Source organism: Canis lupus, chromosome 7 (genome assembly GCF_011100685.1).
Source record: "Canis lupus familiaris isolate Mischka breed German Shepherd chromosome 7, alternate assembly UU_Cfam_GSD_1.0, whole genome shotgun sequence".
NCBI lineage: Eukaryota > Metazoa > Chordata > Mammalia > Carnivora > Canidae > Canis > Canis lupus.
The window spans coordinates 52630012-52653069 of record NC_049228.1 but is presented as its reverse complement, the minus strand read 5'-3'; the positions used below and the strand labels follow the sequence as shown (position 1 = coordinate 52653069).

Below are 23058 nucleotides of genomic sequence, written 5' to 3'. Positions count from 1 at the left end.
CACAGTGCTAGAAGTTCCATTTAGGACTCATTCATCAGGTGTATTCTATAAAGATCTGGAATACAGAATAAGGCTTGACCTCTGTTCTCAGAGACTTTGTATGGGGGGAGGGAGGCACAGACATTTACATAGAAAAATCACAGAACAATGAAGATGATGATAAAGAAGGGTGGATGCAGTATTGTGGGCAAGTCCAGGCTATGTTTGAGCTAAGCCAAGATGCAGGAGTTCACGTGGCAGACAAGGTAGGGAGGTATTCTGGCCAGGAGGAATGGTGATCAGGGAAATGTGATATGTTGGGGAAAACCCCAAGTAGCTCAGTAAAACCAGACTGTAGAGTTTCTCATCAAGAAGGCAGGAGATAAAAAGTATTGGCAAGGATGTGGAAAAAAATGAACCCTTGTACATCATTGGTTGGGAATGTAGATTGATTCAACCACTATAGAAAACAATATGGAAGTTCCTCAAGAAACTGGAAATAGAACTACTAGTTCCACTTCTAGGTTTATAGCCAAAGGAAATAAAAACGGAATTTTGAAGAGATATCTGTACTCCCATGTTTATTGCAGCATTATTCCCAATAGCCAAGATACGAAAACAACCTAAGTGCCTACCACCATAGGAATGGTTAAAGAAGGTGTGGTATAAAAAAAAAAAAAAAAAACAATAGCAACAAAGCGTGGTATACAATATATGATGGAATATTATTCAGCCACAAGAAAAAAGGATATCCTGCCATTTCTGACAATGTGGATAGAGCTTGAGGACATTAGGTTAAGTGAGAAAAGTCAGAGAGACAAACACTATAGGATATCACTTACATGTGGAATCTAAAAACACCAGTAAAACACAGGAGAGTAAAATTGTGGTTCCTAGAGAGTAGGGAGTGGGAGAATAGGAGAGATGTTTACGGGTGTAAATTTGCAACCAGCAGATAAATAAGTCCTGGAGATCTAATGCACGGTATGGTGAGTATAAACAACAATATTGTATTATAATCATCAAACTTGCTAAGAGACTAGATATTAATTATTCCTACCACAAAAAGGAAATAATTATGTGATGTGATAGAGGCGCTAACTATTGCTCAAGGCAATTGCATTATGGTATATAAATGTATCAAATCAAGGTGTTGTACATCTTGAGTTCATACGATGTTATATGTCAAATACGTTTCAATGAAAAATAGAAGAAATTATACTAATTCTAAAAAAAAGATTGTGGAGTTTCTGATAGGGCGTTTGTGTAACAGTAAGGGCCTAATAATGGAAAAATGGGAAAAAGGCACTAGGGCAGGTAAACTGGGGGAGCTTTTAATGGGTTATCCAGGTGCTCCTCAAATCACTCCCAGAGCATTACCAATTTCTCCTACAATGACTTTTTAATATCAAGCTATGTATTATATTTCTTATTATGAAACTAAAATAAAAAATATTTTTTTCTTTTTTCATTATTTTCTTTTTTTATCAGATTTATAGTCAATGTCCTAATTTTCCTTTATCCCTTTTTTACTCTGGAGAGGGGTATTTAGTGTCAGTTTCTGGCATCATCAGCCCAGGGCATCACCTACAGCCCCATCTCCTACCCTTGGCAGAGGTTTAAGAAATGAGCTACAAATAGCTGTCCTGAGTGAACCTGGGCAGCCTGTCCCCATAGCTACCTGAGGGGCTCTGAGGGTTCAGATGCTCCTAATAGGTGCTCCCAGCATTACCTCAGGGTTATGGTGGGAGGTGGCTCCAGCAGGGCCATCTGAGAAATGCTCTCAGAGTGTGTGTGGGGAGGCATGTGCTGCCATCAACACCCTGCTGGCTTCTAGAACTGCCCTAGTGACTGTGGAACAGACTGGCCCCGTTCTGGGACCATTTGCAAGTGCCTTGGGTCCAACACTAGGCCTTGGTACTATATGGGTCTAGGGGTAGTTCTTTGTTTGATTCCTCATCTTGCATATACTCCTTTCCATTTCTGCTAAATGCCAAATAACTAAGGTGGGAATCTCAGGTGTTGTTTTCCCTGCCACGTGAATGAACAGTTCAGCTTTTTCCTTATGGTGTCCAAGGGCCACAGGATGTGAACTGCTGACCCTCTGGTATCATTTTTCTCTCTCTCCCAATTCAGACCCTTTTTTCTAGTCAGATGGTGTCTAATGTCTCATTTCTAACTGCACTTCTTCAAGTCTGTGGCTCTTGCATCTGCCTGTGATGGCCCTCTTCACCTCATCATGGCACTCCATCAGTCTGCTCATTCTTTGGGCCCAGGCCCAGGCTCCAACCTCCTGTGAAAGCCCTCCTGGCTTTTTGTGCCCTCACATCTTTTCAGAGATCTGAACTGGGTGCCCCAAGAACATTTAAGGGTCTGAGAACTCACATCGGAACCTCATTGTCAATTTATGCGGAAGAACGTACTGACTTCCCAAACCACTCTATCAGCTTCCAAATGGTGGGGGCTTTGTATTTCTTGTCTTCTTAGAGGCTTCCACGTAGGATAGGCTGCAGGAATGGTAGTCAGCTAGCATGCTTTAACAGTGGGCTGATCTTTTTCGTTCTGTTAATGTTTTTTGTCCCATTCAAAATAAGTATTTGGATGCAGAAATGAAATGCCAGGTTTTGAGCTCAAGGGGAGCTGGACTGATATTTGCTACGTTCTGACCTCCAGTCTGGGAGGCGGGGGTGGGGGGTGTGGGGGGTTCAACCCTTTAGGCAGATCCCCACCCTCCCCCCTTCCCCGCAGTCTTCCTAGGCTGCCCGGACGCTGAAATCGTTATTTGGCAGAACTCGAGAGGTTTTTCTGCATGTCTGACCACAACCTGTATCCCGGAGCACCCAGTGCGCAGTCTGCTCTGTGCTAGGTTCCGGGGGGAGGGTGGGTGGGTAGATGGGAGAAGCAGAAGACTTGGACGCTGACTTTGGAAGCTTGGGATACAGCTTCCAACCCCAGGACTGTGCTCAGGGGGAGGTCTGTGCAGAGGCGGCGAGGCCGGGAGTGCCATTCCAGATGTGGGAGGGGAGCCTGTTTCCTGTTGCCTCCAGCACAAATCCTTTGTGATTTTCTTCTCTCCGGACCTGTTTTCTCCCGTCAAATGGGCGTATAACCAACTGCTCACTGGTGCAGAGGGTTGCAGGCCGCTGACCTGAGGCAATGTAAGGGGAGACGCGCTTCTGGATAGGAAGGCAGCGGGGCAGCCCCGGCGGGGGGCTCGGTGGTTCAGCGCCGCCTTCAGCCTTCAGCCTTCAGCCCAGGGAGTGATCCTGGAGACCCTGGATGAGTCCCACGTCGGGCTCCCTGCATAGAGCCTACTTCTCCCTCTGCCTGTGTCTCTGCCCCTCTCTCTCATGAATAAATAAATAAAATATTAAAAAAAAAAAAGAAGGGCAGCCTCTGAGTGAGGGCCAGGCCTCCTCTTTATCCTATGAGTGAGTCACTGCTGCCTCCTCCAATTTAAACTTGACTGATCATCAGCTGTACTACTCCTGTGTTCGTCGATTGTGTGCTGAGTGGGTTGTACTCGTTTTTAAAGCTTCTGGAAAAAAAAAAAAATCATGGGGTAGTTGTCCGGTTAGGATATCGTAACAAGGCCGAACTGCAACGCTCCATCCTCCCCAGGTCAGGACCCCTTCCCAGAGTGCGAGGGCGCGCGCGCATGCGCATGTATGTCCGCGCTTGTGCGCGTGCGCGTGTGCGCGTGTGCGTACGTGCGTGCGCATGCGTGCTGGGGAAGTCACGCCGCGCGTTCTCCCCCTGGAGAGGACCCGGCTGGGGTAGCTCAGTTAGGAGGAGGTTTGTGGCTTTTGGTCCATCACTCTTAAAACCAGCTGTGTATAAAGCAGAATTTAGAGGGGCGCCGAGGACCTGGAGGGAAGTCTCAGCCCGGGTGAGGGTTTAATTTGGGAAGCCCGCGTGTGTTCTTGGAAAGGCTGCTCTGGGGCCTGGAGGGCCGGAAGTGGACCCTGCGAGGGGGCTTGCGTCGTTCGCAGTCCAGGCCCTTCGGAATCTGATCAAGGATGTCTTTGGGGAATAGAATTTGAGGCGCAGCCCCGCGCTTTCCTGTTTCACCGGGATTCTTAAGATCAGAGCGTGAACTTTGGGAACGTGACTGTTTTTTGCTTGCTTGCCTGCTGAATTAAGTGGTCCGACCTGTAGACACACTTACAATTTTAATTAGTTGCCGAGATTTAAACAGAGACTTCAGAAGGTCTGGGCACCTTGGGCCCTTATTTCTAGGGCTGGGCGGAGACAGGGCATCATGCACTCTGCAGGTCCATCCCGCTGCCCACCTGCCTGGGCCGCTACATCCTGGAGTTTGCAGGCCGGAGGCGATCAGCGTTGGCGGGTCTCTGTGGGTACTCGTATGCTGACAGGTAGTGGGTGTACCTCAAAACTGTTGTCTTAGTTTATCACAACCAGCCCTCTGAACCTGAAGCAGCCGCCTTCCACCCATTGCAAGCTCCTGCAGTTTCCCCACAGTGTTTCCAAGTATGGGTGTTAATGGGCCGAATTTTGTGTGTCCCCAGATTCATATATTGAAATCCTGCCTCCCAGTGTGATAGTGTTAGGAGGTAGGCCTTTGGGAGGGGAGCAGGTCATGAGGGTGGAGCCCTCATGAAGGAGATTAATAACCTTGTAGAAGAGACCCCAGAGAGATCCCTTGCCCTTTCTGCCATGTGAATGAGAAGATGGCTCTCTGTCTATGAGCCGAGAAGTAGGGCCTCACCAGACTTTGAATCTACTAGCATGTTGATCTTCAACTTCCAGTTTCCAGACCTGTGGGAAATGAATGCTTGCTGTTTAAGCACCCAGTGTATGGCATTTTTGTTGTAGCCACCTGAACAGATTTAAGACCCTGGGTATGATCCAGCAACCAGTGGACTTGAGCAGGGGAGAGGGCAGGGTTGTACTTGGCTGGATCATGGATGCAGCAAGCAATGTGAGCTTTAAAGAAAAGTTCACATGGTGGAGTTGGGGGCTGGATATACAGATCGGTCCTGGGCTGGGAGTCTATAGGGAGAGATGGAGAGCTTACAAGAGTGTTCTATATTTGAAACCCCATTTGGCTCTTCAGATATAAATTCTCTAGAAATTCTACCCCTGTAGGGAAAAATTCTCCCCCCCCCCCCCCCCCGTTCTGGCATAAGAAACTTGAGAGAAATGAAAATATATGTAATCCTATTTTTAACATATATTTCAATAATATTGTCACTTAAAAATTTATGAGTGTAAACAGTTATTAATTATAAATTGTTGATAATGTATGCATAGAGATATGAAAACATAGAACAGAGTCGTATGCTTTCAGTAGAAAATGAGATCTTTACTTAAAAAGTTAAATCTTTTCTAAAACATAGTATGTCCATTTTGGATACTCAGGGACCCAGATCAGGGGACCTCCTAAGGCCCTGCAGCTCTGAAACTCTATGAAAATGCATCTCCTTATTTTCCATCTAATAAGATGGCTAAACAATTCTCTAAAACTATCTGTTCATTGGTTACGCTGTCTCTAGCTGTGCTCTAACTAACATCATACTAAGAATTGCATTTTTCTCTCTCCTGACTTAGATTTAAATCTTGCAATCACCGCTGGGAAGCGAGCTGTATCATCTTGAGAAATCAGACCACAGAGCTGGGCCTGCAGCTGGCAGGCTGGGTCATCTTTAATCGCTTAACCCTTCATATCAAAGGATGGGTCGTAGCAGCAGATTCCTCCTCAAGAATTTGCCATGGCAGATTTTCTCAAGGAAGATCTGGGAGTTAAAATGAAGCAGAGTGTGTACAGCAAAAACCTTGCCTTGTAAGTTGGCTTTTATGCCTATACACATGATTGGTTTTATGTGTATGTCTATGTAACTCTCTCTTATGGGCCTGTGTCCATGCCTGGGATATGTGTGGCTGTGATGTGTATGTACACCTGTTGCCTGGGATATGTGTGGCTGTGATGTGTATGTACACCTGTTTAATGTGAAAATGTGCTGTATGCATGTGTGGCTGTAAGTGTGTGAATGTGTGTGTGTGTGTGTGTATGTTGTATGTCTAAGGAAAATTCTTTCCTGCCCTATGGGATAAGATCCAGGCTGTTTAAGTTTAAGACTGTTTGAAAACATGGCCATGATAATTCCCTTTATACCCTTGGGTAGAGCCCTTTTATACTGATTCTGGATTTGGTCATGTGCTTTTGTTTTAGTCAATGGAACATTACCAAATGTGACACAGGGATCTGAAAGGCAGTTAGTTGTACATTGAAGTTGTCTTCTCCTGCTGCTCTTGGGAGCCCTTAACAAACACAATGCTGAGGAACTGGAGGAAGCCTGCTGGTGACATGTGGCCCAGTGACACCTGCCACTCCAGCTGACAGCCACCACCAACTGCTGGATATGTGAATGAAGCCATCCTGGACCAAGCAGCCCCCATCCTACTTATGAGCTCTCTACAGCCATAGGAGTGAGCCCGGAGGAGGAGGCTGGCAGGAGAACTGCTCTGCTGAGCCCAGCTCACATTGCCGGCCCACATATTCATGAGTTAATACTAAATTATTGTTGTTTTATTTTTATTTTTTTAAAATATTTTATTTATTTATTCATGAGAGACACACAGAGAGAGGCAGAGACACAGGCAGAGGGAGAAGCGGGCTCCATGCAGGGAGCCCGATGCGGGACTCGATTCTGGGGCTCTAGGATCACACCCTGAGCCAAAGGCAGACGCTCAACCACTGAGCCACCCAGGCATCCCTGATTGTTGTTTTAAATCACTAAGTTTTGGGATGGTTTGTTACACAGAAAGACCTTGTTAACTGATCCAGTTGGAAAGAGAGAGAAGAGCCTCTTCACTGGAGGAAGAGGTGTTTGGTGAGAACTTATAGGCATGAATCAGAAGAGATGTAATTCTGCTTAAACATTCTTTATAATCCTGTTCTTATTTTATGAGTTTAAAAATATAAAAATTAGCTCTTATTAAAGGACCTACTATTAATCCTCACACAGAAGTGCATATTAGCAAGTCAAGGATGGGCAGTGCTGGCATGCTCCAATAATACTTTACTGGGACCTGGGGAAGAAAGCCAAAGAGAAACCAACCCAGGAAGGATGCTCAGAATTCTGCACTACATAATCTGAGGCGAGGTTATGACTTGCTCTTCAGAAGTGAAAGAATTAATCTCATCCCTGCTTCCAGCCCATCTCCATGGGGTGGGCAGCACTTCCACATCTATTACCCAGGAGCTCACCCCGGGCATCTTGACTCCTTGAAGAACAGTGCCTCTAAAATGAGGCTCTGAGAGAAACAAGATTCTCTTCCCTGCCTGAGGCCTGCCTTTTGGGAACCTGGCACCTCTTGGGATAATTGACTCTAGGGATGATTGTCCCTCTCAAGGGAGAACCATGTGCATTTCCAGGGACAAGACCTTTACTCTGCAGACCACAACAGGGTATCAGGATATAATGATCGGCCTATTCTAGGTGGCTCTAGTTACCTGTAGAAGCAGTAGTTGTGTGAGAAAATCCTGTGTGTAAATGCAAGAATATTGGCTCAGAAGTCAGGACACATTGACTTTTTTGTGGTTCCAGCTCCAGTCCTACCTTATAAGAAATTCCTACTTGGTGTGACCTGAGGGAGTTTAGGGTAGAATGTAATCTGCTATTAATACCAGTACTTTGGGTTTGAAAGACGTTTTATTTCTAAGAATCCTGCCTTAAAACAAAGGAATACTCACAAACACCTCTGTTATTGGTTAACATCTACATGGAAAATAGTGGATAAGACAAGGAATTGATACTTTGGGGATGCCTGGGTGGCTCAGTGGTTGAGCATCTGCCTTTGGCTCGGGGCCTGATCTTGGAGTCCCAGGATCGAGTCCCATATCAAGCTCCCCGCATGGAGCCTGCTTCTCCCTCTGCCTAAGTCTCTGCCTCTCTTTCTCTCTTTCTCTGTGTCTCTCATGAATAAATAAATAAAATCTTAAAAAAAAAAGGAGTAGATGCTTTGGAGCTCTTAGGGAATTCTGATGCATATGTGGATACAACTTTTCATACTTTATCTTTTATCCAGGCCTGGACCTGCCCAGCTTTCTTGCAATGAATACATGTCACACACTGCTCAAAAGTGCCATGTCTGGCAGGTCAAAGGCTCAATATGACTTATCTTTCTTCTTCTTTTTTTAAAAAGATTTTATTTGTTTACTTGAGAGAGACAGATAGCAAGAGAGAACAGAGCAGGAAAGAGGGGCAGAGAGATCCCAGGGCTTGATTTTGGGACCTAGGGATCATGACCTGAGCCTAAGGCAGAGGTTTAATCTACTGAGCCACCCAGGTACCCCAGATACCCCATCTTTCTTCTTCTTTTTGTCTTTATCTGGTAGATTTAAGGAAGTTATATATAGGATATTATTATTTATCCAATAATCCAGTAGTAGTATTACTACTCCAGTTTTCCAGATGAGGAAACTGAGCTTCTTTTTTTTTTTTTTTTAAAGATTTTATTTATTCATGATAGACACACAGAGGCAGAGACATAGGCAGAGGGAGAAGCAGGCTCCCCGTGGGAAGCCCGATGTGGGACTCGATCCCAGGACCCAGGATCACTTCCTAAGCCAAAGGCAGACACTCGAGCACTAAGCCACTCAGGCATCCCGGAAACTGAGATTCTTTTTTTTTTTTTTTTTTAAAGATTATTTATTTATTTATTTATTCATGAGAGAGAGAGGCAGAGACACAGGCAGAGGGAGAAGCAGACTCCATGCCGGGAGCCTGATGCGGGACTCGATTCTAGGACTCTAGGATCACGCCCTGGGCCAAAGGCAGGTGCTGAAGTGCTTAGCCACTCAGGGATCCCTGAAACTGAGATTCTTAAGTAGAAAGTTGAACTGTCTCATGTATGTTTGCTGCTAAGTGTTGGAAGTAAAACCTGAATACAGCAGACCTATCTGATGTTAAAGCACTGCCTTTACTTTTTAAAGGAATTTTATTTTGTTTATTTGAGAGAGTGAGAGAGAGAGAGTGTAGGAGAGAGCATGAGTTGGGGGGAGGAGCACAAGGAGAGGGAGAAGCTGACTCCCTGCTGAGCAGGGAGTCTGATGATGCAGGGCTCATTCCAAGTACCCTGGCATCATGACCTGAGCTCAAGGCAGACACTTGCCCAACTGAGCCACCTAGATGTCCCAGCAGTGCCTTTATTTTTATTTAAATTTATTGTGAACTATTTCAACCACAAAAGAAACATTAGGAAAAAATACAACAAACAATCATGTACTCTTCACCCAATTTTATTAGCTCTTGATATTCTATTATACTCACTTTATATTTCATAGTATTTTTTAAAGTGGGGTATTTGTCTTTTTAAAATTTATGTGTAGAAATTCTTTGTTTCTACAAAGAGTTTGGATATTCACTTTGTGGATTGCAACTATCTTTATTTATGGTGATATCAAACAAGCAGAAATTTTCATTTATTTAAATGTAATCATATGTTTATGGGTGAGCTTTTTGGTCATTTTAGGATTTTTTTTGTGGTTGGTGACTTGTGGGTCCTATTTTTGAAATATTTTTCTTTGCTGCCATCAAGATAGTCTCCTTTTTTAATTTTTAGAGAGTTTTCTTCCACATCTATCTGGAATTTAATGTTTGTGAATGCAATGAGGTGGAGATATACTTTCATTCTTCCAAGTTGGAGAATGAATTCCCCTAGGACACTTCACTCACGAGTCCCATCCTGACCCTCGTTCTACTTCTGTGCCATATGAAAACTCTCTCTCAGCTCTGTTTTGTCTCATTGTTCTGTTGTGTGTTGCTATGCCATCACCACTATTGCTTCATTAGAGAACTTGATATGGGCAGAGCACATCTCTTCACATCATTCTTCCATTTGTCCTCAGGTAATTTGGCTTTTTACTCATGCATTTTAGGATCAGCTTGTGTAGCTCCATAAGAAGCCCTGTCAGAATTTGGATTGTAATTGCACTGAATTAATATATTAATTTTGGAGTAGAATTGAACCTTTATGCAATTGAGTCTTTCCTAGCATGCAAATGATATATCTTTCCATTTGTTTCTTTTATGATTCTCAGTAACGTTTTGAAAATTTTCTCTATAAAATTCTTACATAGATTTTTCACTTTTATTCTTGAGAAGTTCATCAATTTCCTTGCTATCGTGAGATATTTTTTCCTATTCTTCACATTAGTGTATGGGAATGTTATTAGTTCTTTAAAAAAATTATCTTTTGTACATAAGGATTGCTTAATTTTCTTATTTGTCTAATACTTGATAGATGCCTTCAGATTTTCTCTGTATACAAATACATTACCACAAATAAAGCTAGTTTTTTTTTAAAGAAATTGTTTATTTGAGAGAGAGAGAACACAAATAGGGGCGGGGAGGGGCAGAAGGAGAAGCAGACTCCCCATTGAGCGAGGAGCCTGATGTGGGGCTCAATTCCAGGATCCTGAGATTGTGACCCAAGTTGAAGGCAGCTGCCTAACTGACTGAGCCACCCAGACACCTGTAAGTCTAGTTTTTAATCTTTTCAATTTCTTATATCTCATTCTTTAATCTTGGTATTATTACTTGGCTAGGCATCTAGTATAAAGGCTTTTTGTATGCCTTTTGAGAAAGTCATGTAATATATTTCCTTTGTATTAGAGCATCCTTATATTCGTTTGATAAAAGTATTTTTGAAATATTTTATAATAGTTTATGAAATTTATTTGCTTGTATTTTATTTAGGATTTTTATACCTGTGTTCATAAGAATGGTTTATAATTTGATTACTTGTACTGCCTTTCCTACATTTTGGTATCAGTAGATGATATGGGTAATTTTCTCTTATTTTTCCTTTCTCTGAAATATTTTGTATAAGATATGAATTGTCTGCTCCTTGTAGATTTGCTAAATTACCTTTAAAATTGCATCTGCTGTTTTTTTGGGAAGGATATATTGATAACTGATTCTACTTCTTCAGTAGTCATTAGTTTATTAAAGCTTTCTATTTCTTCTTGAGTCAACTTTGGTCATTTATATTTTTTTTTAGAAAACTTCCCTTTCATATACATTTTGTGGTTGTCTCCAGCTGGATGCAGGCATTGAGGTTCTTGTTCAGTGTTGATATGGAGGGATTTCACATCTAGTCACAGAATCGTTGTTGTCTAGCTTCACTTTCTGGCCACAAGCCTATGACTTTTTCCTCCTTTAATTTCACTGCTTAGTTTCTTCACAAACTTGTTGTGCCTGGAAGCAAGCTACCATTTTCTTTTCCCCTGGCCTCCTTTCTCTTATATGGGAGCTCTGCCCAACCTTGACTTCTTGTCAGAATCCTAGTGACTTTTCTAACTTGGGAATCTCTGTTCATTAACTGGCAGAAGCCAAGGCCTAAGATGACCACTCCTGCTTCCAGCTCAGGCTGCAGCAGACTCATGGGTCTTTTCAGTCCCTTGATTTTCTGTTCATTTCCTGGTCCACAGCAGTTATTGTTTCTGAGCTTAGCTATAGTTTTATTGGTTTTCTCTTAAAATTTTACTGTAGCAGAGAGGGTCATTAAAGATGGAAGTCACTGAATTGTCTTGAATGGAAGTTTCCCAGCACCTTCTTTTGAACACTGGACTGTAGTACCTCTTTAATTAATCACTACTTTAGGCAGTGTCCAGTCATCTGCCCAGGAAATTGATGACTTGTGCATAGATTCCTGCTCCCTGGATTGAAGTAAGTGAAGTCCCTTTTGCTGAGACTACCCTTCTTCTGGCCTATCACATAAATAGAAGGGGAAGGCATGAAATTAGTCCGTGAGTGTCTTTAGATGTCATGAGTCCACTTACCCCAACTCCTTAGCCCCCACACCCTCCACCTGTTAGATGAGGAAATAGAAGTTCAGGGAGCTAAAATTATTGGAGCAAAGTTTCTCTAGGTAATGGGAGCCATGGGACTAGAGCACCTGGGTAGCGTGATTTCAAAACTAACATTTCCCCCACAAGATCAGTGGTTCTTAGCTTTGGTGATACATTAGTAACACTGGAGATCACTTAGACATCGTGATATCCGACCTGAATGGCTTGAAAATTTTAGAGTTTGGGGTCTAGACTTCTGTATTTTTGTACACTTGCCAGGTGCTTTCTGAGGCACAGAGAGATTGAGGAACCCCACAATGGGTGATGTCCTCTCTCTTGTTTACTCAAATCTTCCTTTACCCTCTTTTTTATTTTTAAAGGGCAACCTTTACCCTACAAGTAAGTGACAGGAGCTGGGCTGTTATTGCTGTCTCTATCTTACTCTCTTCTCTAGTTTCCTCCTCCCTCCCCTTTGTTTTTGATGATTAAACTTTTCAGCAGAAGATGTCTGTTTTGTTGTTTCTTGATCATCATCATAACAATAACAGATTACTTTTAATTGCTCATTTAAAAACAACATACATAGATGAAATATATGTGTACATACACACAGAGACAAACATACACACACAAATACATATCAGAGGGGTCTGAACACTAAATAATCACATAGTATATTCAGTGCTTACAATTGGGTTAATCTTTGGTCTAAAAGCACACATGTACCACAGAAACTAGACATTGGCATAACTGTGGCTTTTCTAGCTCATTGCTTGCTTCCCCTAATGTGAACTAGTCACTTTTCTGAATCTTGTGCTCATCATCCCCTGTAAAACATACTTTTATTCTATATGTACATTTCTAAGATTATGTTGCTGGGTTGGTTATTTTTAATTTTTTTAGAAAAGAAATCATGGTGCCTGTAGTCTCCTGGAAGCATTTTTTCCCCCCAAAATATTGTATTTCCAAGAGTCGACCATATTGTTGTGTGTAGCTACAGTTCATTAGTTTTGAGTGCCTCACAATATTTCATTGTGGAGTACTCTAGAATTTACTTATCCAGTTGGAATGTTTCCAAATTTTTGCTTCTAAGAATAGTACTACTATGAATACTTTTGTACATCCTTCCTGGTGCACATATGTAAAAGCGTCTCTTGAGTATATACCTAGAAGTGGAATTTGGGTGTTGTAGGATATATGACATATGACTACTAAACTTGATGAGATAATGCCAATTTTTTTTTCCAGTAAGGTTTTACCAGCTTACTCTCCCCATGGCAGTCCTGTGTATCCATATAATGTCTAACACTTGATAATGGTATCTTTTTTCATTCTGCCAAGCAAATGAGTATCAAAGGCATCTCATTATACATTTCCTTGATATTTCCACAAATGTTTATTGGCCATATATATTTACTCTTCTGTGAGATGGTTCATGTCTTCTGTCTCTTTCTTTGTCATTTTGCCTCCTTGCTTACGGATTTATAATAATTCTTTGTATATTCTCCACACTAATCCTTTGTTAATGGTATGTGTGGCAAGTATGTTTTTCCAATTTGTAATTTATCTATTCCTATGTAGCATATATAAGATCACATTTTGGCACCTTCTTTCCCTTTTTTTGATACCTCCCTCCATTTCATGCCATCAGCTGTCCCTCCCAAAAAAACCAATACTTGACATAGTCATTTGATAGATTTCATATTGTGTTACATTTTGGTTTTCACAATTTCCAGTAACTATCTGTTAAACATGTGTTAGGGTCCCAGTAGTGGACAAATATCTCAAAGTATTTATTTGCACTTTAATAGGGAGGTTCTGAGGCTTAGGATTATGGCTGGGAAGAAGTATTTCTGGGCAGAAGGGCTACCATCCCTCAACCCAAACCTGTCTTCACCCACTGCTCCATGGGCAGCTGAAATATGTTCAGGATTCACATCTTATAGAAGTCTTCTGAAATACAATTCCCCGGGAACCTTTCATTTTTCTCCAAGTAGTAAAACTCCCACTTCCTGATAGTTACAAAGATAGGTTTTGTTGTCATAATGCTTTCTCTGTGTGCTGCTTTGCAATCAGAGTTTTCACCACTCAATGGATCCATCACCGAGCAGCACATTACAGAAAACGCATATCCGTTTGCCTCTATTATTGTCATAATCAAAAGGCGGGGCTACATTGAAATATTTGCTTCGTGCATGCATATCTGTTATCCGAAGGGCCCTTTAACCTAAATGGTGTGCTTTCTGTAATGTCTTCGGTTAATGAATGGGTCTGTGAGGGCCTCAGAGCAGTGCAATGTGGGAAGAACGCTATAATTTCTTTTTAACATGCAGGAATTCTGAATACGAGAAAATGCATGCCAAATTTTATTGCTTCTAAATCTGAATAATTGTATTTCTGGGCTGTGCATCTGGGTAGATAATAAAGCCACAAAACAATTTAATGAAACATATAAAAAATAAAATGACATTACTAAATATTATAATATGAAGAAACTATTTTTTGCATATTGTCACCTAATCTTTCAACCATATAGCAACAAATAATGCAACCATAATTGAAAGTTTTATTATCCATCTGAGTAAATTGAGCTCAAATTTACCTTGTTCTCGTTAGTTGGTGGGCAAGCCTATTGGGGCTACTGACAGGATTTCATTTTCATGGTGGATTATTTTTTTTTTTTTTGCCCTTTCTATGGAATCTAAAGTGGTCAATAAATAGCCCTGCTGCTTAATCGATTCTGAACTCAGCTCTTCAGAAAGCCACTCCTTGGCCCTGTGACCCATGCTGGCAGCTGGCCCTGTGTTTGCTGAATTTCAGAAACTGGCTCCCACCTTCTTGGTCCTAACGCCCCACAAGCATGCCAAGGAGCCCAGTGTCTTTACTCCTGGTGTGCTGAAGGCCATAATTCCTGATTTCACTCATACATCGACAGAGGGGATGCTCTACTTGCTATGGGACCCTGAGAGTGGGAGAGTGGGAAGATGCTAACTGGTCCTGGCCTGTGGAAAAGGTCTCTCATTCTGTTTGCCAAAGGTCCACAACCTGCCTCCACGGCATAGAGTGGAGGCTGTGCCTCAGGAAGAACGCCCCTGGCACTTGTGATCTAGAGACCCATGTGTTAGCCCACACTACGGGGACTAAGGCCCACTTGTTCTCAGGGTAGGCCGTGGGGGTGTGGGCACTGCCAAGCCTTGGAAAAAAGCTTTCTGAGGCATCTGAAGGGTTGTGGGAAAAAGTATTGATTTCAACAGTAATTTTTAGTTATGCTTATTGTAAGATGTTTGGCCTTTTCCTGGAGCTTCAGTTTGAAGAATCAGTCCACCTGGCTGTTTATTTGCTTTCATGTTCACTGTGGTGAGCCTCTTGAGATTTCCCAAACTGTGGGCTGCCCAGATGTGAGAGGATGCTTCTTTATCAGGTAGACCCTGGGGCACCTCACAGTAAAAGAGTTGCGGCTCTGGCATCACCTCTTTCATCCCCCATGTTGATATCAGAGAGAGTTAGCATTAGACAAGTGATCCTTCCATAACTGCCTTCCCCTTCAGAGCCCTAGAATAGAGTCTGGGCCTTATTCTGTTATACCCTGTCTTTTTTTTTTTTTTTTTTTTTTTCAGGAATCTTGCTCCCCTTTCCTGCCATTTGTCCTGATCAGGCCAACTTTGCTCCATCTGGCGTGGTTCACTAAGTTCATGCTTCAAAGAGAAGGGGTTGAGGATTTCCCCGCCCCTGCCAGGGCAAATACACAGGGCTCTTTGGTTGTGCTGTCAGCATACAGTCTGTCAGCTTCAAGGATAGTGACATCCTTTCTTAACAGATGTTGCATTAGGATTAAGAAAACCTCACCACCCATAAGCCCCACCCCCCACTGATAGCAAGGTTATGGTAATATTTTGGAGAAACTGTTTTCATATGAGACTTCTAAGAAATGTGCTGCTTGCTATGTGCCAAGACTCATTTCTAGATCCTGTGGAGGGAAATGGGAGTAGTCAGGACAGGGTAATGAGGAAGCCTCTTTACTTTCTCTTGCTGTTAGGCTAATTCTGTATAAAACTTTGAAAACGTTGGGTTAGGCTAAACTTTAATTTGCCTAGTAGCTCTTTAGAGTAGAAGACACGTTCCTCACTCCCCACCTAGAGGAACATCATCACTCCTGAAATCTCCCCAGCCCCTCCTTCTGTGGGTTGGCGGATGGAGACGAGAAGCTGCGGAGGCAGTGGTGGAAGATGCTGAGCTCAGGTCTTGGCCTCCCTCTGCTTAGAGGCAGCCTGTCTACAGGACTCCACCTGCCTTGCTCTCTACCATAGAGTGCAGAGCAGGGCTAGCCAGAGGTGGTTGACTCTGAGGCTCTGATTTAAAGGTGAAGGACGGGCCAGCCAGCCCCTTTGGCTACAGAGCTGAAGCTGTGCTCTTCAATTAGCTCTTAGTTGCAATGGAGCTGATCTTTTGTTCTCCTTTTGTTGGATTCCCCATGTCTGTCCCTTAGTTGGCTCTCAGGGGGCAGGGAGGAAAGGGTGTTCCTGATGTGCCTAATATTGTGATAGAGAAGATGACCCCAAATTGAACTTTGGAAACAAACCTGAATAGCAGCATAATTCTATTAGAAACACTTTTTTTTTTTCTCAATTGCATTAAATTTTTTTTCAAACTATGGTACTGTACCATTAATGTAAAATCTACTGTCTTAGCCATTTTTAAGTATGAGGTTTAGTAATGTTAGGTACATTCATATTGTTATGCAATTGGATCTCCAGAATTCTTTTCATTTTGCAAAACTGAAACTATATCCAACCAAATAACTCCTATTTCCTCCTCCCTCTAGCCCCTGGTAACTACCCTTCTATGTTCTATCTCTATGAATTATTTTTTAAAAAGATTTTAAAAATTTCTTTATTCATGAGAGGCACACCCAGAGAGGCCTAGACATAGGCAGAGGGAAAAACAGGCTCCTTGTGGGGAGGCTGATGTGGGACTTGATCCCAGGACCCTGGGATCATGCCCTGAGTCAAAGGCAGATGCTCAACCACTGAGCCACCCAGGCGCCCTATATCTATGAATTTGACTTCTCTAGGTACCTCATATAAGTGGTCATACAATATTTGTCTTTTTGTGACTAGCTTATTTTGCTTAGCATAGTATTCTGAGGATTCATCCATATAGTTGCATGTGTTAGAATTCCCTTTTCAGGCTAAATATTTCCTTATTTGTCCTTTTGTTTATCCATTCATCTGTCGAAAGACACTTGGTTGCCTCTCTGCCTTTTGGCTATTCTGGATAATTCTGCTATTAACATGAGTGTATAAATATTTCTTCAAGATCTTACTTTCAGTTCTTTGGGTATAAACCCAGAAGTAGAACTGCTGGATCATATGGCAACTCTGTATTTAACTTTTTGAGGAACTGCTATACTGTTTTCCATGGCAGCTATACCATTTTGCATTCTCAACAGCAGGTCACAAGGGTACCAATTTCTTCACATTCTTGCTAACACTTGCTTTTTGTATTTTCTTTAAAGATTTCTTTCTTTCTTTCTTTCTTTCTTTCTTTCTTTCTTTCTTTCTTTCTTTCTTTCTTTCTTTCTTTCTTTCTTTCTTTCTTTCCTTCTTTATGATAGACATAGAGAGAGAGAGAAAGAGAGAGACAGAGACACAGGCAGAGACACAGGCAGAGGGAGAAGCAGGCTCCACGCCAGGAGTCCGACACTGGACTCGATCCCGGGACTCCAGGATCTCACCCTGGGCCAAAGGCAGGCACCAAACCGCTGAGCCACCCAGGGATCCCCAGCTTTTTGTATTTTTTTGATAGTGACCATTCTTATGGGTGTAAGGTGATTTTTTTTTTTTAAAGAAAGAGAGAGAGAGAGAGAGACAGAGAGAGACAGTAAGTGATGGTGGGGAGGGGAGGAGCAGAGAGAGGATCCTGAGCAGGCTTCACAGTCAGTGGAGAACCTGACTTGGGGCTTGATCCCATGACCCTGAGATCATGACCTGAGCCAAAATCAAGAGTCAGACGCTTAACAGCCATCCATGTGCCCGTGTAAGGTGATATTTTTTTGTGGTTTTGATTTGCATTTCCTTAATGATTAGTGATTTTAAGCATACTTTCATGTGCAGGTTGGTCATTTGTTATTTTCTCTGGAGAAATGTCTATTCAAATGCTTTGTTCATTTTAAATTTTTTTTGAGTTGTATGAGTTTTTAAAAAATATTTTATGGATATTAGCCACTTATCAGATACATGATTTGTAAATATTCTCTTGCATTGTATGAGTTGCCTTTACACTTTGTTGTTTGTGTCCTTTGATGCATTTTGATAAAGTTTATTTCTGCTTCTGTTGCTCCCCCCCCCCCCTTTTTAAAAGATTTTATGTATGTATTCATGAGAGAGAGAGAGAGAGAGGAAGAGACATAGGAAGAGGGAGAAGCAGGCTACCTGTGGGGAGACTCAATCCCAGGACCCCAGGATCATGCCCTGAGCTGAAGGTAGATGCTCAACCTCTGAGCCACCTGCGTCCCTGTTGTGCCTGCCTTTTGGTGTCACATGGAAGAAATCATTGACAAATCCAGTGTCATGTAGTTTTTTCCTTTTGTTTTCTTCTAATAGTTTTAGTTTTAGCTCTTATGTTTCGGTTTGATCCATTTTGAGTTAAGTTTTATGTATAGTATAAGATAAGGGTCCAACTTCCTTCTTTTGTACAAGGATATCCAGTTTTCTTAGAACTATTTTTTGAAAAGACTGTTTTCTCCCCATTCTACATTCTTGGCATTCTTGTCAAAGATCATTTGACCATACATATGAGGGTTTATTTATCATCTCTGTATTCTGTTCCACTGGCCTATATGTCTTTATGTCAGTACTGCACTGTTGTGATTACTGTAGCTTTGTAGTAAGTTTAAAACAGGCAAGTGAGAGACCTTAAACTTTGTTCTTTTTGAAGATTGTATTGGCTGTTCGGGGTCCCTTGAGAATGTGAGAAAATTTTAGGATGGATTTGACTATTTCTGGAAAAACATTGTTGTAATTCTGATAGGGATTATATTAAATCTGTAGATTGCTTTGGATAGTATGGACATCTTAACAACCTTGTCTTCCAGTCCATGAACTCAGTCCATGAACACAGGATTTGTTTGTGCTGACTTTAATTTTTTTCATAAATGTTTTGTTGTTTTCAGTGTATAAATCTTTTGCTTCCCTGGTTTAGTTTATTCCTAAATATTTTATACTTTCTGATGTTTTTCTAAATGGAATTACTTTCTTTTTTGAATTGTTCATTGCTAGTGAATAGGAATGCAATTGATTTTTGTGTGTCAATTTTATATCCTGCAACTTTACCAACTTTGTTTAGTGTACTAACAGGTGTGTGTGTGTGTGTGTGTGTGTGTGTGTGTGTATTATTTAGGGCTTTCTGCACATTTGGTCATTCTTTGATACATTGTAACACATATATCCTAACCAAATCCTCTGTAATTCTGCAAGTGATTTTCCTATCACTCATCCCCTTGACTTTCTTCTTGGTATCCACTTCTTCCTGTAATGGAGTGTATCTAGTGTATCTTCTTTGTATCTAGTCGTGTTACCTTCTAATTAATCAATTTCAGTGACTCTAATGACTTCCTGGTAACATCAGGGTAATGCCCTACTTCCTTAGAGGGGCTTAAAAGTACTTCATGATCTGGCCTTAGTTCTAGAGACCCTGAGCCTTTTAGTTCTTTGAACATGTTCGGCTTGCCTTAGGGCCTTTGCACTGTTCCTTCTGCCTAAATCCCTCCATCTCCTCAACCCTGTCTCTGGCTCACTCCCATGTGTTAGCAACCTTTTTGACCTGATATAGTTGGCTTAGGAGACCATGGTATATAGCTAGCTGCATGAGACCTTGTGCTTTATCCCATTTTTATATCCACATAGTATTTTGATTGTGGGGACTGTGGCTTGCTCCTTAAAGTATATTCAGTGCACAGCATAATTAGAGACACAGAGAAGGTGCTCAGGAAGGACACATGATGCATAACTTTGGAGACAAAGTGTTACATTTCCTGAGGGAGAGAAGGCAGCATGGGCTAGAAGTCAAGGGAATTTGGAAAGGGCAGATCTCCCTTTCTGATCTAAAATGGAGGTAATTATAACCACTTCATATAACCCACACAATCAAAACAAATTCCATGAAAAGAATGTTTATTGTGCATCTGCTGCATTCCTCTTCCTGAGGTAACTCCATCAAAACAGAAGTGGAATGAAGTGAGAAGCAACATTCACCTGCAAATTGATTAGGGTAAAACATTACGGGGAAGGATGCAAAGTGCTGAAAGTATATACACTCTACAGTATGAAGCACGCAGTTCATATTAAGGAGAGGAGATGAGAAGAATAAGCAAAGGTGGAAGTAGTTTGGCAGTGCCCAGGGCAAGACCAGAGTCCAGTGTTGTGGTAGGTAAATGCCTTCAGTGAAAGCTGCAGAGTTCATGGGGCTGGGTGCAGATCACAAGACACAGGAGTCCCACATGCTCTCCAGGCTTTTCTGTAGAAGGGAACTTATTGAGGATAACAGACAGCCATTTTCACTGGCCCAGACTTTCAGTCTGTCAGTCATCACATGGACCAGAGTCATTAGCATGGAGTTAGGACCAGAGCCTCAAGAGGCAGAAAGGATGGGGCTGTCTACGTGGCTCAGTTGGTTGTGTCTGACTTTTGGTTTTGGCTCAGGTCATGATCTCAGGGTCCCTGTGTTGTGCTCTATGCTCAGCTCACAGAGTCTGCTTGAGATTCTTTCCCCCTCTGTTCTTCCTTCTGTCAACCCCCCCACAAATAGTTTAAATAAATAAAATCTTTAAGAAAAGAGATGTAGTACTGTGTTCTCTTAATTTGCTGGTCTGTGTGAGGCATGGTGCTGGCCCTTGGAATGACTGCCTCATTGCTTCCTCCCAGTAACCAGAAGATGCCAGCACCTGAGGGATATATAAGTGGAGGTTTGGAGGCTATAGACTAAATCTACTCTACAGCGAGAGTTACTCCTTGAGAAGTTTCTGTTGACCATATAAAACATAAGGATACTTAGGGACTTAATAACCAGTTTGGGGCTAGAGGCAATTAAAAAAAATGTTTTCTGAAACTAGATAAAACTGTTAAAATTATAATTTCAAAGACTTCTTTCTCCTTATCATTAATATTTTAACATAAGGTAAAAAGTATCTCCTGCTCCCCTGCTGTGTAGCCCTGCTTGATTCAGCACTTTGTGAGCCAGAAGAGGAGGTAGAGTCTTGCTATGGTTTAGCTTTACAGGCCTGATGGTGGACATATTTTCCCACAAGGTTTTTAGCTTTGAGATGGCTGGGGTTTTTGTTTCATTCTCAACTGGTATTCCTAGAGCCCAAAAACGTGTCTAGTACATACTAGATATTCAGTAAATATTTGTTGAATGGATCAATGAATAAAAAGTTCAGATACAAGTGACAGAATCTGTACAAAATAACATGCAGTCCAGCTCTAGGGTATGTTGCCTGAGACTTAAAATCCAAGGGCCATCCAAAAAGAAAATGAGGAATAACAGCTGCTGTTCCTGGAGAAGATAAGGGGCTGCCATTTGGTCTTCTTGGAGGTGGATTTGGAGTTGGATGTTGAAGGACAAATGGCTAGGACTAGGAAGTGCACTTCCAGATGTGAGAGAGGCCTGAGTCAAACCCAGGGTGTGGGGAGGATGCTGAGCACAGATGAGCAACTGAGGGCTCGAGAGGACAAGGGATGTGCTGCTTGGGAATGAGTGGATTTAAACCCAGGTGATCTAGCTCAGTTCATGGTTCTCTGGTAAATCTGGATGATGGATGGGAGGAAGGAGTTTGTAAGGTACTGTTCTAATAGCAGGGAGGATCTGTGTGTTAGAGGGTGTCCTCTGATTTATACATATTTTCTGTCATGGAAGTCTTCTTACTGCCTCCCTCTTACCACTCAGGCAATGGGGACAGTATTTATCTGGCCATTCTAAGTAGGTAAGTATTAATGAGAGAGCCACTTAGGAATTCCTAGGTGGAAAACTAGTGCACAAAGAGCATTTCTGTACCAGTGAGTGGTGAAAAATAAAGGGCATTTCAAAGAATATTATCATACAACTTGATTTTTGCATGGAGAATTCAGACCGACTTCTTTTGCAGACTTAAATAATCCCAGGATGAAAGGTACTATATAAATGCAAAGTATTATTATTATTATCCAGTGGTAGAAAAGAAGGGCATTTCAAAGAATGTTTCAGTACAACACAATTTTATTTTGCACAGAGAGTTCAAGGGAAAAAGCTTTATTTTATAGACTTAAATAATATCGTTATGGAGCTACAGTAAAATAAATAATACAGATATGGTGTTAAAATAAATAATACAGTTAGGAGGCTTAAATAAATAATGGCAGAAAGAGAAGAGAAATTAAGAGTCCTGAGAGAAGGTGGGGGGGGGGGAGATGCAATCTTGAATTCTAAGTGGTAAGGAATTGAAGTCCAGAAAGTCTTAAAATATTCAGGATGTATCTACACTAACCAAAAAAATAGCATCGGACAGGTCACCATCAGGGAATTGGCCTGACAGTGTTTTAATTTTTTTTTTAAGTGATAGACTTTCCCTTTGTTTCGGTGGCTCTGAAGGCAATATCAAAACTTTTGCCTGAAAAGTTAAAAATAATTAAATTCATCATATTATGAGGCTTATACAAAGTGATATTTAGTATCCGTCCTCCCCTAATCCTTGTTCCTTAACCTGTCCCCTTTGTTCCTTTGTCCAATTATGGAAAAAACTACCTTATTTTCTACAAATTTCAGAGCTACCCTTTTTGAAAAGCGTATCCAATCTTGTCACCTCTAGGATGGCCCTCTATACATCATCCTCATCAGTAGATATGGGCCCTGTCTACATTTTGTGGTTCTGATGTCTGTCTGTGAGTTTGTAGTCTTCTCTTGGAGACAAGGTTGATACATTGTAGGCAGAACAAGGGAACCTCTTTAGCAGGTAAACTTGAGCTGGGAGATTTTTTAGACTTGAGATCCTGAGAGGGAGTCTGAGCTGGGTGCTTTTTGGGAAAGAGCTGCCATTAGCACCACAAGTGGTTCTGAGCTTGGGATAAGGACCATTAGAATCAAGCTTTTGTGGGTGGGGCCTCTGGACCAGGGGGCCAGAGACTGGAAGGCAAAGTGAAACTTCATCCTGTCAAGGAGATCTTGGGGTTCTGAATTTTCCAGGCTGTGGGAGGAGGGAAGAGACTAGGAGGTGGAAAGGCCAGAAAAGG

General features: G+C 41.9%; 1 long non-coding RNA gene across 1 annotated transcript in view; it reads left to right on the top strand.

The window, feature by feature from the left end:
• The first annotated feature begins 3716 nt into the window (after positions 1 to 3716).
• The window catches only part of LOC111096770, a 331553-nt gene continuing 312211 nt past the window's right edge, over positions 3717 to 23058 (top strand). Inside the window, exons 1-2 of the long non-coding RNA XR_005362484.1 lie at positions 3717 to 3868; positions 5551 to 5782. This is a non-coding gene — a long non-coding RNA (uncharacterized LOC111096770). The remainder of the gene's footprint in view (positions 3869 to 5550; positions 5783 to 23058) is intronic.